The sequence below is a fragment of the Lissotriton vulgaris genome, chromosome 5 (assembly GCF_964263255.1).
Source record: "Lissotriton vulgaris chromosome 5, aLisVul1.2, whole genome shotgun sequence".
Lineage (NCBI taxonomy): Eukaryota > Metazoa > Chordata > Amphibia > Caudata > Salamandridae > Lissotriton > Lissotriton vulgaris.
In genome coordinates, this window is record NC_141693.1 from 1,545,890,805 (window position 1) to 1,545,908,023 (window position 17,219).

The 17,219-nt window shown below is 39.5% G+C and overlaps 8 non-coding genes across 8 annotated transcripts; all 8 read right to left on the reverse strand.

Annotated features, from left to right (window-relative positions):
* Positions 1-3,894: 3,894 nt before the first annotated feature.
* Positions 3,895-3,967, reverse strand: TRNAR-CCU (transfer RNA arginine (anticodon CCU)). Its single transcript has one exon. It is a non-coding gene; the product is annotated as a tRNA-Arg (tRNA).
* Positions 3,968-4,756: 789 nt separating this feature from the next.
* TRNAR-UCG (transfer RNA arginine (anticodon UCG)) lies at positions 4,757-4,829 on the reverse strand. Its single transcript has one exon. It is a non-coding gene; the product is annotated as a tRNA-Arg (tRNA).
* Positions 4,830-6,335: 1,506 nt separating this feature from the next.
* On the reverse strand, positions 6,336-6,408 carry TRNAR-UCG (transfer RNA arginine (anticodon UCG)). The gene has a single exon. It is a non-coding gene; the product is annotated as a tRNA-Arg (tRNA).
* Positions 6,409-9,516: 3,108 nt separating this feature from the next.
* TRNAR-UCG (transfer RNA arginine (anticodon UCG)) lies at positions 9,517-9,589 on the reverse strand. The gene has a single exon. It is a non-coding gene; the product is annotated as a tRNA-Arg (tRNA).
* Positions 9,590-11,096: 1,507 nt separating this feature from the next.
* On the reverse strand, positions 11,097-11,169 carry TRNAR-UCG (transfer RNA arginine (anticodon UCG)). Its single transcript has one exon. It is a non-coding gene; the product is annotated as a tRNA-Arg (tRNA).
* Positions 11,170-12,687: 1,518 nt separating this feature from the next.
* Positions 12,688-12,760, reverse strand: TRNAR-UCG (transfer RNA arginine (anticodon UCG)). Its single transcript has one exon. It is a non-coding gene; the product is annotated as a tRNA-Arg (tRNA).
* Positions 12,761-14,998: 2,238 nt separating this feature from the next.
* TRNAR-CCU (transfer RNA arginine (anticodon CCU)) lies at positions 14,999-15,071 on the reverse strand. The gene has a single exon. It is a non-coding gene; the product is annotated as a tRNA-Arg (tRNA).
* A 790-nt stretch (positions 15,072-15,861) lies between these two features.
* Positions 15,862-15,934, reverse strand: TRNAR-UCG (transfer RNA arginine (anticodon UCG)). The gene has a single exon. It is a non-coding gene; the product is annotated as a tRNA-Arg (tRNA).
* Positions 15,935-17,219: the final 1,285 nt, after the last annotated feature.

Sequence of the window (17,219 nt, forward strand, 5' to 3'; positions counted from 1 at the left end):
GTTTACTGTGAGCTTTTGTCTGGCACTCCGTTTATTCTTTTATCTGGTGTTATGTTATTCTGTCGCAGTCTTTCCTTTCTCCAATAAAGCGCCGGGACACAATTTTTGAGTAGCCGAGCGCTATATAAAAGAATAAATACCATAACATAGTTATTTAGGTTTACATCCCATTGTGTTTTTTCAGCTCCTTTCAATTAAAGCACTCTTTTAGAATCGATATAATGAGAATGTCACCAGTACTATAAGCTTTTGTTTTCTTTTTTGCATTTAAACCTCTTTCTTCATGAGATTAAAGCTCAGTTGTATGCTTTACATAGCTCTGGATATTTCCAGAAGTGGAGAGAAACTGTTTTGACAGTAGTACAAACTGCTCCTTTCTGGATATGCCAATTTACACACGCTCAAAGGTTGTATATGTTTCATGAATCCTGACTTGCCCTATTCAAGTGGCTGAAAGCCTGTCACCACCTCTAGAAACAACAGTTACACCAATCCAATTCAAATCATTTTTTCCAAAGGAATATCTTCTGCCGGGTCAAAGTTGCATCTGACAAAGATAGGTGTTTAAAAATCTACTTTGTAGTTTCAGAACACCAACATGACCCCGAAGAGTACAGAAGTAAAATGGTACCATTTCAAAGTTCCTAATACCTCATAAGCTTCTGAGCGGAAGCATGTCATAAATATATAAATTGTTCTGGAAAAGTAAGAGTGGATATTGGTTTTCATCTCAGATGGGACTCAAACCCACAATCCCTGGCTTAAGAGGCCAGTGTCTTATCCATTAGGCCACTGAGGGACAGATAAACTCTGCAGTCTAGAGGCATTATTTAAATGTATTCAATCATCAAACACTGGTGTCTGTACACAGGACATTTCTCAGTTATCTCCATAAGTAAACTTCCCATTTTCATCCTCTTCCATCCCCTACTTTAACACTCTGTTCTGTGCTATAATGGAGGCTCTGCATTCCGAGCAAGTGGAGAGAAATTGGAGGAGAACCACTTTCGACTCAACACTTCTTCTTTCCTGGATGCTTTTCTCAATAAACTGGGCTTTGACAGTGGTATCAAGCTGTCCTTGTCTTCAGCAGGACACAGAAACAGGCACCAAGTCTCGTAACCAAGTTCAACCACACTCTGCAACTTAATAGACCAATGCTTTACAAATTAGCCAACTGTGTCATCAGCAAAGGCAGCCAATGTGCCAATCCTTTATAATTCTTCTGTAGTACTTTTCTTTCTCGTAGGCAAAATTAGCACTTTAACTGCACAAATCATACAGATTTTACACTTGAAGCACTCCATGAACACACACCTTGCATTTCATCTACACACCCTTAAGCTAAAAACCCATTCTGTCAAGTCAAAATTCTGCAACCCTATTACATATTCAGTGCGTGTACATAGAAGCACTTCTTAATGCCACTAACATGGACAAGATTTTAGGCTGAAGATGCAATCTAAATGACTGTGCAGTATGTACTCCACTTCATGAATAATTAGGAATGAGAACATGATGGCTATTAGAGTATTGGAAGAGCCTGCTTCCATTCTGAATGGAATGCTGAGTTGTGTGACCATTGGCAAAAACCGACCACGAAGGGACTCGAACCCTCAATCTTCTGATCTGAAGTCAGACCCCTTATCCATTAGGCCACGCGGTCTTATGTCTTGCTGTGCTTATTTTTATAATGTAGGTGGTATGCAAGGATGGGAAATATGATATTGATAGTTATTTCGGTTTACATCCCATTGTGTTTTTTCAGCTCCTTTCAATTAAAGCACTCTTTTGGAATCAATATAATGAGAATGTCACCAGTACGATAAGCTTTTGTTTTCTTTTTTGCATTTAAACCTCTTTCTTCATGAGATTAAAGCTCAGTTGTATGCTTGACATAGCTCTGGATATTTCCAGACGTGGAGAGAAACTGTTTTGACAGTAGTACAAACTGCTCCTTTCTGGATATGCCAATTTACACACACTCAAAGGTTGTATACGTTTCATGAATCCTGACTTGCCCTATTCAAGTAGCTGAAAGCCTCTCACCACCTCTAGAAACAACAGTTACACCAATCCAACTCAAATCATTTTTTCCAAAGGAATATCTTCTGCCGGGTCAAAGTTGCATCTGACAAAGATAGGTGTTTAAAAATCTACTTTGTAGTTCCAGAACACCAACATGACCCTGAAGAGTACAGAAGTAAAGTGGTACCATTTCAAAGTTCCTAATACCTCATAAGCTTCTGAGCGGAAGCATGTAATAAATATATCAATTTTTCTGGAAAAGTAAGAGTGGATATTGGTTTTCACCTCAGAAGGGACTCAAACCCAAAATCCCTGGCTTAGGAGGCCAGTGCCTTATCCATTAGGCCACTGAGGGACAGATAAACACTGCACTCTAGAGGCATTATTTAAATGTATTCAATCATCAAACACTGGTGTCTGTACACAGGACATTTCTCGGTTCTCTCCATAAGTAAACTTCCCATTTTCATCCTCTTCCATCCCCGACTTTAACACTCTGTTCTGTGCTATAATGGAGGCTCTGCATTTCGAGCAAGTGGAGAGAAATTGGAGGAGAACCACTTTCGACTCAACACTTCTTCTTTCCTGGATGCTTTTCTCAATAAACTGGGCTTTGACAGTGGTATCAAGCCGTCCTTGTCTTCAGCAGGACACAGAAACAGGCACCAAGTCTCCCAACCAAGTTCAACCACACTCTGCAACTTAATAGACCAATGCTTTACAAATTAGCCAACTGTGTCATCAGCAAAGGCAGCCAATGTGCCAATCCTTTATAATTCTTCTGTAGTACTTTTCTTTCTCGTAGGCAAAATTAGCACTTTAACTGCACAAATCATACAGATTTTACACTTGAAGCACTCCATGAACACACACCTTGCATTTCATCTACACACCCTTAAGCTAAAAACCCATTCTGTCAAGTCAAAATTCTGCAACCCTATTACATATTCACTGCGTGTACATAGAAGCACTTCTTAATGCCACTAACATGGACAAGATTTTAGGCTGAAGATGCAATCTAAATGACTGTGCAGTATGTACTCCACTTCATGAATAATTAGGAATGAGAACATGATGGCTATAAGAGTATTGGAAGAGCCTGCTTCCATTCTGAATGGAAAGCTGAGTTGTGTGACCATTGGCAAAAACCGACCACGAAGGGACTCGAACCCTCAATCTTCTGATCTGAAGTCAGACGCCTTATCCATTAGGCCACGCGGTCATATGTCCTGCTGTGCTTATTTTTATAATGTAGGTGGTATGCAAGGATGGGAAATATGATATTGATAGTTATTTAGGTTTACATCCCATTGTGTTTTTTCAGCTCCTTTCAATTAAAGCACTCTTTTGGAATCGATATAATGAGAATGTCACCAGTACGATTAGCTTTTGTTTTCTTTTTTGCATTTAAACCTCTTTCTTCATGAGATTAAAGCTCAGTTGTACGCTTGACATAGCTCTGGATATTTCCAGACGTGGAGAGAAACTGTTTTGACAGTAGTACAAACTGCTCCTTTCTGGATATGCCAATTTACACACACTCAAAGGTTGTATACGTTTCATGAATCCTGACTTGCCCTATTCAAGTAGCTGAAAGCCTCTCACCACCTCTAGAAACAACAGTTACACCAATCCAACTCAAATCATTTTTTCCAAAGGAATATCTTCTGCCGGGTCAAAGTTGCATCTGACAAAGATAGGTGTTTAAAAATCTACTTTGTAGTTCCAGAACACCAACATGACCCTGAAGAGTACAGAAGTAAAATGGTACCATTTCAAAGTTCCTAATACCTCATAAGCTTCTGAGCGGAAGCATGTAATAAATATATCAATTTTTCTGGAAAAGTAAGAGTGGATATTGGTTTTCACCTCAGATGGGACTTGAACCCACAATCCCTGGCTTAGGAGGCCAGTGCCTTATCCATTAGGCCACTGAGGCACAGATAAACACTTGCATTCTAGAGGCATTATTTAAATGTATTCAATCGTCTACACACAGGACATTTCTCAGTTCTCTCCATAAGTAAACTTCCCATTTTCATTCTCTTCCATCCCCGACTTTAACACTCTGTTCTGTGCTATAATGGAGGCTCTGCATTTCGAGCAAGTGGAGAGAAATTGGAGGAGAACCACTTTCGACTCAACACTTCTTCTTTCCTGGATGCTTTTCTCAATAAACTGGGCTTTGACAGTGGTATCAAGCCATCCTTGTCTTCAGCAGTACACAGAAACAGGCACCAAGTCTCCTAACCAAGTTCAGCCACACTCTGCAACTTAATAGACCAATGCATTACAAATTAGCCAACTGTGTCATCAGCAAAGGCAGCCAATGTGCCAATCCTTTATAATTCTTCTGTAGTACTTTTCTTTCTCGTAGGCAAAATTAGCACTTTAACTGCACAAATCATACGGATTTTACACTTGAAGCACTCCATGAACACATACTTACACACCTTGCATTTCATCTACACACCCTTAAGCTAAAAACCCATTCTGTCAAGTCAAAATTCTGCAACCTATTACATATTCAGTGCATGTACATAGAAGCACTTCTTAATGCCACTAACATGGACAAGATTTTAGGCTGAAGATGCAATCTAAATGACTGTGCAGTATGTACTCCACTTCATGAATAATTAGGAATGAGAACATGATGGCTATAAGAGTATTGGAAGAGCCTGCTTCCATTCTGAATGGAAAGCTGAGTTGTGTGACCATTGGCAAAATCCGACCACGAAGGGACTCGAACCCTCAATCTTCTGATCCGAAGTCAGACGCCTTATCCATTAGGCCACGCCGTCATATGTCCTGCTGTGCTTATTTTTATAATGTAGGTGGTATGCAAGGATGGGAAATATGATATTGATAGTTATTTAGGTTTACATCCCATTGTGTTTTTTCAGCTCCTTTCAAATAAAGCACTCTTTTGGAATCGATATAATGAGACTGTCACCAGTACTATAAGCTTTTGTTTTCTTTTTTGCATTTAAATCTCTTTCTTCATGAGATTAAAGCTCAGTTGTATGCTTTACATAGCTCTGGATATTTCCAGAAGTGGAGAGAAACTGTTTTGACAGTAGTAGAAACTGCTCCTTTCTGGATATGCCAATTTACACACGCTCAAAGGTTGTATATGTTTCATGAATCCTGACTTGCCCTATTCAAGTAGCTGAAAGCCTGTCACCACCTCTAGAAACAACAGTTACACCAATCCAATTCAAATAATTTTTTCCAAACGAATATCTTCTGCCGGGTCAAAGTTGCATCTGACAAAGATAGGTGTTTAAAAATCTACTTTGTAGTTCCAGAACACCAACATGACCCTGAAGAGTACAGACGTAAAATGGTACCATTTCAAAGTTCCTAATACCTCATAAGCTTCTGAGCGGAAGCATGTAATAAATATATCAATTTTTCTGGAAAAGTAATAGTGGATATTGGTTTTCACCTCAGATGGGACTCAAACCCACAATCCCTGGCTTAAGAGGCCAGTGCCTTATCCATTAGGCCACTGAGGCACAGATAAACACTTGCATTCTAGAGGCATTATTTAAATGTATTCAATCGTCTGCACACAGGACATTTCTCAGTTCTCTCCATAAGTAAACTTCCCACTTTCATCCTCTTCCATCCCCGACTTTAACACTCTGTCTGTGCTATAATGGAGGCTCTTCATTTCGAGCAAGTGGAGAGAAATTGGAGGAGAACCACTTTCGACTCAACACTTCTTCTTTCCTGGATGCTTTTCTCAATAAACTGCGCTTTGACAGTGGTATCAAGCCGTCCTTGTCTTCAGCAGGACACAGAAACAGGCACCAAGTCTCCTAACCAAGTTCAACCACACTCTGCAACTTAATAGACCAATGCTTTACAAATTAGCCAACTGTGTCATCAGCAAAGGCAGCCAATGTGCCAATCCTTTATAATTCTTCTGTAGTACTTTTCTTTCTCGTAGGCAAAATTAGCACTTTAACTGCACAAATCATACAGATTTTACACTTGAAGCACTCCATGAACATATACTTACACACCTTGCATTTCATCTAAACACCCTTAAGCTAAAAACCCATTCTGTCAAGTCAAAATTCTGCGACCCTATTACATATTCAGTGCGTGTACATAGAAGCACTTCTTAATGCCACTAACATGGACAAGATTTTAGGCTGAAGATGCAATCTAAATGACTGTGCAGTATATACTCCACTTCATGAATAATTAGGAATGAGAACATGATGGCTATAAGAGTATTGGAAGAGCCTGCTTCCATTCTGAATGGAAAGCTGAGTTGTGTGACCATTGGCAAAAACCGACCACGAAGAGACTCGAACCCTCAATCTTCTGATCCGAAGTCAGACGCCTTATCCATTAGGCCACGCAGTCATATGTCCTGTTGTGCTTATTTTTATAATGTAGGTGGTATGCAAGGATGGGAAATATGATATTGATAGTTATTTAGGTTTACATCCCATTGTGTTTTTTCAGCTCCTTTCAATTAAAGCACTCTTTTGGAATCGATATAATGAGAATGTCACCAGTACGATAAGCTTTTGTTTTCTTTTTTGCATTTAAACCTCTTTCTTCATGAGATTAAAGCTCAGTTGTATGCTTTACATAGCTCTGGATATTTCCAGAAGTGGAGAGAAACTGTTTTGACAGTAGTACAAACTGCTCCTTTCTGGATATGCCAATTTATACATGCTCAAAGGTTGTATATGTTTCATGAATCCTGACTTGCCCTATTCAAGTAGCTGAAAGCCTGTCACCACCTCTAGAAACAACAGTTACACCAATCCAATTCAAATCATTTTTTCCAAAGGAATATCTTCAGCCGGGTCAAAGTTGCATCTGACAAAGATAGGTGTTTAAAAATCTACTTTGTAGCTTCAGAACACCAATATGACGCTGAAGAGTACAGAAGTAAAATGATACCATTTCAAAGTTCCTAATACCTCATAAGCTTCTGAGCGGAAGCATGTAATAAATATATAAATTTTTCTGGAAAAGTAAGAGCGGATATTAGTTTTCATCTCAGATGGGACTCAAACCCAAAATCCCTGGCTTAGGAGGCCAGTGCCTTATCCATTAGGCCACTGAGGGACAGATAACCACTGCAGTCTAGAGGCATTATTTAAATGTAATCAACCGTCAAACACTGGTGTCTGCACACAGGACATTTCTCAGTTCTCTCCAGAAGTAATCTTCCCATTTTCATCCTCTTCCATCCCCGACTTTAACACTCTGTTCTGTGCTATAATGGAGGCTCTGCATTTCGAGCAAGTGGAGAGAAATTGGAGGAGAACCACTTTCGACTCAACACTTCTTCTTTCCTGGATGCTTTTCTCAATAAACTGGGCTTTGACAGTGGTATCAAGCCGTCCTTGTCTTCAGCAGGACACAGAAACAGGCACCAAGTCTCCTAACCATGTTCAACCACACTCTGCAACTTAATAGACCAATGCTTTACAAATTAGCCAACTGTGTCATCAGCAAAGGCAGCCAATGTGCCAATCCTTTATAATTCTTCTGTAGTACTTTTCTTTCTCGTAGGCAAAATTAGCACTTTAACTGCACAAATCATACAGATTTTACACTTGAAGCACTCCATGAACACATACTTACACACCTTGCATTTCATCTAAACACCCTTAAGCTAAAAACCCATTCTGTCAAGTCAAAATTCTGCAACCTATTACATATTCAGTGCGTGTACATAGAAGCACTTCTTAATGCCTCTAACATGGACAAGATTTTAGGCTGAAGATGCAATCTAAATGACTGTGCAGTATGTACTCCACTTCATGAATAATTAGGAATGAGAACATGATGGCTATAAGAGTATTGGAAGAGCCTGCTTCCATTCTGAATGGAAAACTGAGTTGTGTGACCATTGGCAAAAACCGACCACGAAGGGACTCGAACCGTCAATCTTCTGATCCGAATCAGATGCCTTATCCATTAGGCCACGCGGTCATATGTCCTGCTGTGCTTATTTTTATAATGTAGGTGGTATGCAAGGATGGGAAATATGATATTGATAGTTATTTAGGTTTACATCCCATTGTGTTTTTTCAGCTCCTTTCAATTAAAGCACTCTTTTGGAATCGATATAATGAGAATGTCACCAGTACTATAAGCTTTTGTTTTCTTTTTTGCATTTAAACCTCTTTCTTCATGAGATTAAAGCTCAGTTGTATGCTTTACATAGCTCTGGATATTTCCAGAAGTGGAGAGAAACTGTTTTGACAGTAGTACAAACTGCTCCTTTCTGGATATGCCAATTTACACACGCTCAAAGGTTGTATATGTTTCATGAATCCTGACTTGCCCTATTCAAGTAGCTGAAAGCCTGTCACCACCTCTAGAAACAACAGTTACACCAATCCAATTCAAATCATTTTTTCCAAAGGAATATCTTCAGCCGGGTCAAAGTTGCATCTGACAAAGATAGGTGTTTAAAAATCTACTTTGTAGCTTCAGAACACCAACATGACCCTGAAGAGTACAGAAGTAAAATGGTACCATTTGAAAGTTCCTAATACCTCATAAGCTCCTGAGCGGAAGCATGTAATAAATATATAAATTTTTCTGGAAAAGTAAGAGTGGATATTGGTTTTCATCTCAGATGGGACTCGACCCCACAATCCCTGGCTTAGGAGGCCAGTGCCTTATCCATTAGGCCACTGAGGGACAGATGAACACTGCAGTCTAGAGGCATTATTTAAATGAATTCAATCGTCAAACACTGGTGTCTGCACACAGGACATTTCTCAGTTCTCTCCATAAGTAAACTTCCCATTTTCATCCTCTTCCATCCCCGACTTTAACACTCTGTTCTGTGCTATAATGGAGGCTCTGCATTTCGAGCAAGTGGAGAGAAATTGGAGGAGAACCACTTTCGACTCAACACTTCTTCTTTCCTGGATGCTTTTCTCAATAAACTGGGCTTTGACAGTGGTATCAAGCCGTCCTTGTCATCAGCAGGACACAGAAACAGGCACCAAGTCTCCTAACCAAGTTCAACCACACTCTGCAACTTAATAGACCAATGCATTACAAATTAGCCAACTGTGTCATCAGCAAAGGCAGCCAATGTGCCAATCCTTTATAATTCTTCTGTAGTACTTTTCTTTCTCGTAGGCAAAATTATCACTTTAACTGCAAAAATCATACAGATTTTACACTTGAAGCACTCCATGAACACATACTTACACACCTTGCATTTCATCTACACACCCTTAAGCTAAAAACCCATTCTGTCAAGTCAAAATTCTGCAACCGATTACATATTCAGTGCGTGTACATAGAAGCACTTCTTAATGCCACTAACATGGACAAGATTTTAGGCTGAATATGCAATCTAAATGACTGTGCAGTATGTACTCCACTTCATGAATAATTAGGAATGAGAACATGATGGCTATAAGAGTATTGGAAGAGCCTGCTTCCATTCTGAATGGAAAGCTGAGTTGTATGACCATTGGCAAAAACCGACCACGAAGGGACTCGAACCCTCAATCTTCTGATCCGAAGTCAGACGCCTTATCCATTAAGCCACGCGGTCATATGTCCTGCTGTGCTTATTTTTATAATTTTGGTTGTATGCAAGGATGGGAAATATGATATTGATAGTTATTTAGGTTTACATCCCATTGTGTTTTTTCAGCTCCTTTCAATTAAAGCACTCTTTTGGAATCGATATAATGAGAATGTCACCAGTACGATAAGCTTTTGTTTTCTTTTTTGCATGTACACCTCTTTCTTCATGAGATTAAAGCTCAGTTGTATGCTTTACATAGCTCTGGATATTTCCAGAAGTGGAGAGAAACTGTTTTGACAGTAGTACAAACTGATCCTTTCTGGATATGCCAATTTACACACGCTCAAAGGTTGTATATGTTTCATGAATCCTGACTTGCCCTATTCAAGTAGCTGAAAGCCTGTCACCACCTCTAGAAACAACAGTTACACCAATCCAATTCAAATCATTTTTTCTAAAGGAATATCTTCTGCCGGGTCAAAGTTGCATCTGACAAAGATAGGTGTTTAAAAATCTACTTTGTAGCTTCAGAACACCAACATGACCCTGAAGAGTACAGAAGTAAAATGGTACCATTTGAAAGTTCCTAATACCTCATAAGCTTCTGAGCGGAAGCATGTAATAAATATATAAATTTTTCTGGAAAAGTAAGAGTGGATATTGGTTTTCATCTCAGATGGGACTCGACCCCACAATCCCTGGCTTAGGAGGCCAGTACCTTATCCATTAGGCCACTGAGGGACAGATAAACACTTGCATTCTAGAGGCATTATTTAAATGTATTCAATCGTCTGCACACAGGACATTTCTCAGTTCTCTCCATAAGTAAACTTCCCATTTTCATCCTCTTCCATCCCCGACTTTAACACTCTGTTCTGTGCTATAATGGAGGCTCTTCATTTCGAGCAAGTGGAGAGAAATTGGAGGAGAACCACTTTTGACTCAACCCTTCTTCTTTCCTGGATGCTTCTCTCAATAAACTGGGCTTTGAAAGTGGTATCAAGCCGTCCTTGTCTTCAGCAGGACACAGAAACAGGCACCAAGTCTCCTAACCAAGTTCAACCACACTCTGCAACTTAATAGACCAATGCTTTACAAATTAGCCAACTGTGTCATCAGCAAAGGCAGCCAATGTGCCAATCCTTTATAATTCTTCTGTAGTACTTTTCTTTCTCGTAGGCAAAATTAGCACTTTAACTGCACAAATCATACAGATTTTACACTTGGAGCACTCCATGAACACATACTTACACACCTTTCATTTCATCTACACACCCTTAAGCTAAAAACCCATTCTGTCAAGTCAAAATTCTGCAACCCTATTACATATTCAGTGCGTGTACATAGAAGCACCTCTTAATGCCACTAACATGGACAAGATTTTAGGCTGAAGATGCAATCTAAATGACTCTGCAGTATGTACTCCACTTCATGAATAATTAGGAATGAGAACATGATGGCTATAAGAGTATTGGAAGAGCCTGCTTCCATTCTGAATGGAAAGCTGAGTTGTGTGACCATTGGCAAAAACCGACCACGAAGAGACTCGAACCCTCAATCTTCTGATCCGAAGTCAGACGCCTTATCCATTAGGCCACGCAGTCATATGTCATGTTGTGCTTATTTTTATAATGTAGGTGGTATGCAAGGATGGGAAATATGATATTGATAGTTATTTAGGTTTACATCCCATTGTGTTTTTTCAGCTCCTTTCAATTAAAGCACTCTTTTGGAATCGATATAATGAGAATGTCACCAGTACGATAAGCTTTTGTTTTCTTTTTTGCATTTAAACCTCTTTCTTCATGAGATTAAAGCTCAGTTGTATGCTTCACATAGCTCTGGATATTTCCAGAAGTGGAGAGAAACTGTTTTGATAGTAGTACAAACTGCTCCTTTCTGGATATGCCAATTTACACACGCTCAAAGGTTGTATATGTTTCATGAATCCTGACTTGCCCTATTCAAGTAGCTGAAAGCCTGTCACCACCTCTAGAAACAACAGTTACACCAATCCAATTCAAATCATTTTTTCCAAAGGAATATCTTCAGCCGGGTCAAAGTTGCATCTGACAAAGATAGGTGTTTAAAAATCTACTTTGTAGCTTCAGAACACCAACATGACCCTGAAGAGTACAGAAGTAAAATGGTACCATTTGAAAGTTCCTAATACCTCATAAGCTTCTGAGCGGAAGCATGTAATAAATATATAAATTTTTCTGGAAAAGTAAGAGTGGATATGGGTTTTCATCTCAGATGGGACTCGAACCCACAATCCCTGGCTTAGGAGGCCAGTACCTTATCCATTAGGCCACTGAGGGACAGATAAACACTGCGGTCTAGAGGCATTATTTAAATGTATTCAATCGTCAAACACTGGTGTCTGCACACAGGACATTTCTCAGTTCTCTCCATAAGTAAACTTCCCATTTTCATCCTCTTCCATCCCCGACTTTAACACTCTGTTCTGTGCTATAATGGAGGCTCTGCATTTCGAGCAAGTGGAGAGAAATTGGAGGAGAACCACTTTCGACTCAACACTTCTTCTTTCCTGGATGCTTTTCTCAATAAACTGGGCTTTGACAGTGGTATCAAGCCGTCCTTGTCTTCAGCAGGACACAGAAACAGGCACCAAGTCTCCTAACCAAGTTCAACCACACTCTGCAACTTAATAGACCAATGCATTACAAATTAGCCAACTGTGTCATCAGCAAAGGCAGCCAATGTGCCAATCCTTTATAATTCTTCTGTAGTACTTTTCTTTCTCGTAGGCAAAATTAGCACTTTAACTGCACAAATCATACAGATTTTACACTTGAAGCACTCCATGAACACATACTTACACACCTTGCATTTCATCTACACACCCTTAAGCTAAAAACCCATTCTGTCAAGTCAAAATTCTGCAACCTATTACATATTCAGTGCGTGTACATAGAAGCACTTCTTAATGCCACTAACATGGACAAGATTTTAGGCTGAATATGCAATCTAAATGACTGTGCAGTATGTACTCCACTTCATGAATAATTAGGAATGAGAACATGATGGCTATAAGAGTATTGGAAGAGCCTGCTTCCATTCTGAATGGAAAGCTGAGTTGTGTGACCATTGGCAAAATCCGAGCACGAAGGGACTCGAACCCTCAATCTTCTGATCCGAAGTCAGACGCCTTATCCATTAGGCCACGCGGTCATATGTCCTGCTGTGCTTATTTTTATAATTTAGGTTGTATGCAAGGAGGGGAAATATGATATTGATAGTTTTTTAGGTTTACATTCCATTGTGTTTTTTCAGCTCCTTTCAATTAAAGCACTCTTTTGGAATCTATATAATGAGAATGTCACCAGTACGATAAGCTTTTGTTTTCTTTTTTGCATTTAAACCTCTTTCTTCATGAGATTAAAGCTCAGTTGTATGCTTTACATAGCTCTGGATATTTCCAGAAGTGGAGAGAAACTGTTTTGACAGTAGTACAAACTGCTCCTTTCTGGATATGCCAATTTACACACGCTCAAAGGTTGTATATGTTTCATGAATCCTGACTTGCCCTATTCAAGTAGCTGAAAGCCTGTCACCACCTCTAGAAACAACAGTTACACCAATCCAATTCAAATAATTTTTTACAAAGGAATATCTTCTGCCGGGTCAAAGTTGCATCTGACAAAGATAGGTGTTTAAAAATCTCCTTTGTAGTTTCAGAACACCAACATGACCCTGAAGAGTACAGAAGTAAAATGGTACCATTTCAAAGTTCCTAATACCTCATAAGCTTCTGAGCGGAAGCATGTAATAAATATATACATTTTTCTGGAAAAAAGTAAGACTGGATATTGGTTTTTATCTCAGATGGGACTCGAACCCACTATCCCTGGCTTAGGAGGTCAGTGCCTTATCCATTAGGCCACTGAGGGACAGATAAACACTGCAGTCTAGAGGCATTATTTAAATGTATTCAATCGTCAAACACTGGTGTCTGCACACAGGACATTTCTCAGTTGTCTCCATAAGTGAACTTCCCATTTTCATACTCTTCCATCCCCGACTTTAACACTCTGTTCTGTGCTATAATGGAGGCTCTGCATTTCGAGCAAGTGGAGAGAAATTGGAGGAGTACCACTTTCGACTCAACACTTCTTCTTTCCTGGATGCTTTTCTCAATAAACTGGGCTTTGACAGTGGTATCAAGCCGTCCTTGTCTTCAGCAGGACACAGAAACAGGCACCAAGTCTCCTAACCAAGTTCAACCACACTCTGCAACTTAATAGACCAATGCATTACAAATTAGCCAACTGTGTCATCAGCAAAGGCAGCTAATGTGCCAATCCTTTATAATTCTTCTGTAGTACTTTTCTTTCTCGTAGGCAAGATTAGCACTTTAACTGCACAAATCATACAGATTTTACACTTGAAGCACTCCATGAACACATACTTACACACCTTGCATTTCATCTACACACCCTTAAGCTAAAAACCCATTCTGTCAAGTCAAAATTCTGCAACCCTATTACATATTCAGTGCGTGTACATAGAAGCACTTCTTAATGCCACTAACATGGACAAGATTTTAGGCTGAAGATGCAATCTAAATGACTGTGCAGTATGTACTCCACTTCATGAATAATTAGGAATGAGAACATGATGGCTATAAGAGTATTGGAAGAGCCTGCTTCCATTCTGAATGGAAAGCTGAGTTGTGTGACCATTGGCAAAAACCGACCACGAAGGGACTCGAACCCTCAATCTTCTGATCTGAAGTCTGACGCCTTATCCATTAGGCCACGCGGTCATATGTCCTGCTGTGCTTATTTTTATAATGTAGGTGGTATGCAAGGATGGGAAATATGATATTGATAGTTATTTAGGTTTACATCCCATTGTGTTTTTTCAGCTCCTTTCAATTAAAGCACTCTTTTGGAATCGATATAATGAGAATGTCACCAGTACGATTAGCTTTTGTTTTCTTTTTTGCATTTAAACCTCTTTCTTCATGAGATTAAAGCTCAGTTGTATGCTTGACATAGCTCTGGATATTTCCAGACGTGGAGAGAAACTGTTTTGACAGTAGTACAAACTGCTCCTTTCTGGATATGCCAATTTACACACACTCAAAGGTTGTATACGGTTCATGAATCCTGACTTGCCCTATTCAAGTAGCTGAAAGCCTCTCACCACCTCTAGAAACAACAGTTACACCAATCCAAATCAAATAATTTTTTCCAAAGGAATATCTTCTGCCGGGTCAAAGTTGCATCTGACAAAGATAGGTGTTTAAAAATCTACTTTGTAGTTTCAGAACACCAACATGACCCTGAAGAGTACAGAAGTAAAATGGTACCATTTCAAAGTTCCTAATACCTCATAAGATTCTGAGCGGAAGCATGTAATAAATATATCAATTTTTCTGGAAAAGTAAGAGTGGATATTGGTTTTCACCTCAGATGGGACTTGAACCCACAATCCCTGGCTTAGGAGGCCAGTGCCTTATCCATTAGGCCACTGAGGCACAGATAAACACCTGCATTCTAGAGGCATTATTTAAATGTATTCAATCGTCTGCACACAGGACATTTCTCAGTTCTCTCCATAAGTAAACTTCCCATTTTCATCCTCTTCCATCCCCGACTTTAACACTCTGTTCTGTGCTATAATGGAGGCTCTGCATTTCGAGCAAGTGGAGAGAAATTGGAGGAGAACCACTTTCGACTCAACACTTCTTCTTTCCTGGATGCTTTTCTCAATAAACTGGGCTTTGACAGTGGTATCAAGCCGTCCTTGTCTTCAGCAGGACACAGAAACAGGCACCAAGTCTCCTAACCAAGTTCAACCACACTCTGCAACTTAATAGACCAATGCATTACAAATTAGCCAACTGTGTCATCAGCAAAGGCAGCCAATGTGCCAATCCTTTATAATTCTTCTGTATTACTTTTCTTTCTCGTAGGCAAAATTAGCACTTTAACTGCACAAATCATACAGATTTTACACTTGAAGCACTTCATGAACACATACTTACACACCTTGCATTTCATCTACACACCCTTGAGCTAAAAACCCATTCTGTCAAGTCAAAATTCTGCAACCCTATTACATATTCAGTGCGTGTACAATGAAGCACTTCTTAATGCCACTAACATGGACACGATTTTAGGCTGAAGATGCAATCTAAATGACTGTGCAGTATGTACTCCACTTCATGAATAATTAGGAATGAGAACATGATGGCTATAAGAGTATTGGAAGAGCCTGCTTCCATTCTGAATGGAAAGCTGAGTTGTATGACCATTGGCAAAAACCAACCACGAAGGGACTCGAACCCTCAATCTTCTGATCCGAAGTCAGACGCCTTATCCATTAGGCCACGCGGTCATATGTCCTGCTGTGCTTATTTTTATAATATGGTTGTATACAAGGATGGGAAATATGATATTGATAGTTATTTAGGTTTACATCCCATTGTGTTTTTTCAGCTCATTTCAATTAAAGCACTCTTTTAGAATCGATATAATGAGAATGTCACCAGTACTATAAGCTTTTGTTTTCTTTTTTGCATTTAAACCTCTTTCTTCATGAGATTAAAGCTCAGTTGTATGCTTTACATAGCTCTGGATATTTCCAGAAGTGGAGAGAAACTGTTTTGACAGTAGTACAAACTGATCCTTTCTGGATATGCCAATTTACACACGCTCAAAGGTTGTATATGTTTCATGAATCCTGACTTGCCCTATTCAAGTAGCTGAAAGCCTGTCACCACCTCTAGAAACAACAGTTACACCAATCCAATTCAAATCATTTTTTCTAAAGGAATATCTTCTGCCGGGTCAAAGTTGCATCTGACAAAGATAGGTGTTTAAAAATCTACTTTGTAGCTTCAGAACACCAACATGAACCTGAAGAGTACAGAAGTAAAATGGTACCATTTGAAAGTTCCTAATACCTCATAAGCTTCTGAGCGGAAGCATGTAATAAATATATAAATTGTTCTGGAAAAGTAAGAGTGGATATTGGTTTTCATCTCAGATGGGACTCAAACCCACAATCCCTGGTTTAAGAGGCCAGTGCCTTATCCATTAGGCCACTGAGGGACAGATAAACACTTGCATTCTAGAGGCATTATTTAAATGTATTCAATCGTCTGCACACAGGACATTTCTCAGTTCTCTCCATAAGTAAACTTCCCATTTTCATCCTCTTCCATCCCCGACTTTAACACTCTGTTCTGTGCTATAATGGAGGCTCTTCATTTCGAGCAAGTGGAGAGAAATTGGAGGAGAACCACTTTCGACTCAACCCTTCTTCTTTCCTGGATGCTTTTCTCAATAAACTGGGCTTTGAAAGTGGTATCAAGCCGTCCTTGTCTTCAGCAGGACACAGAAACAGGCACCAAGTCTCCTAACCAAGTTCAACCACACTCTGCAACTTAATAGACCAATGCTTTACAAATTAGCCAACTGTGTCATCAGCAAAGGCAGCCAATGTGCCAATCCTTTATAATTCTTCTGTAGTACTTTTCTTTCTCGTAGGCAAAATTAGCACTTTAACTGCACAAATCATACAGATTTTACACTTGAAGCACTCCATGAACACATACTTACACACCTTGCATTTCATCTACACACCCTTAAGCTAAAAACCCATTCTGTCAAGTCAAAAT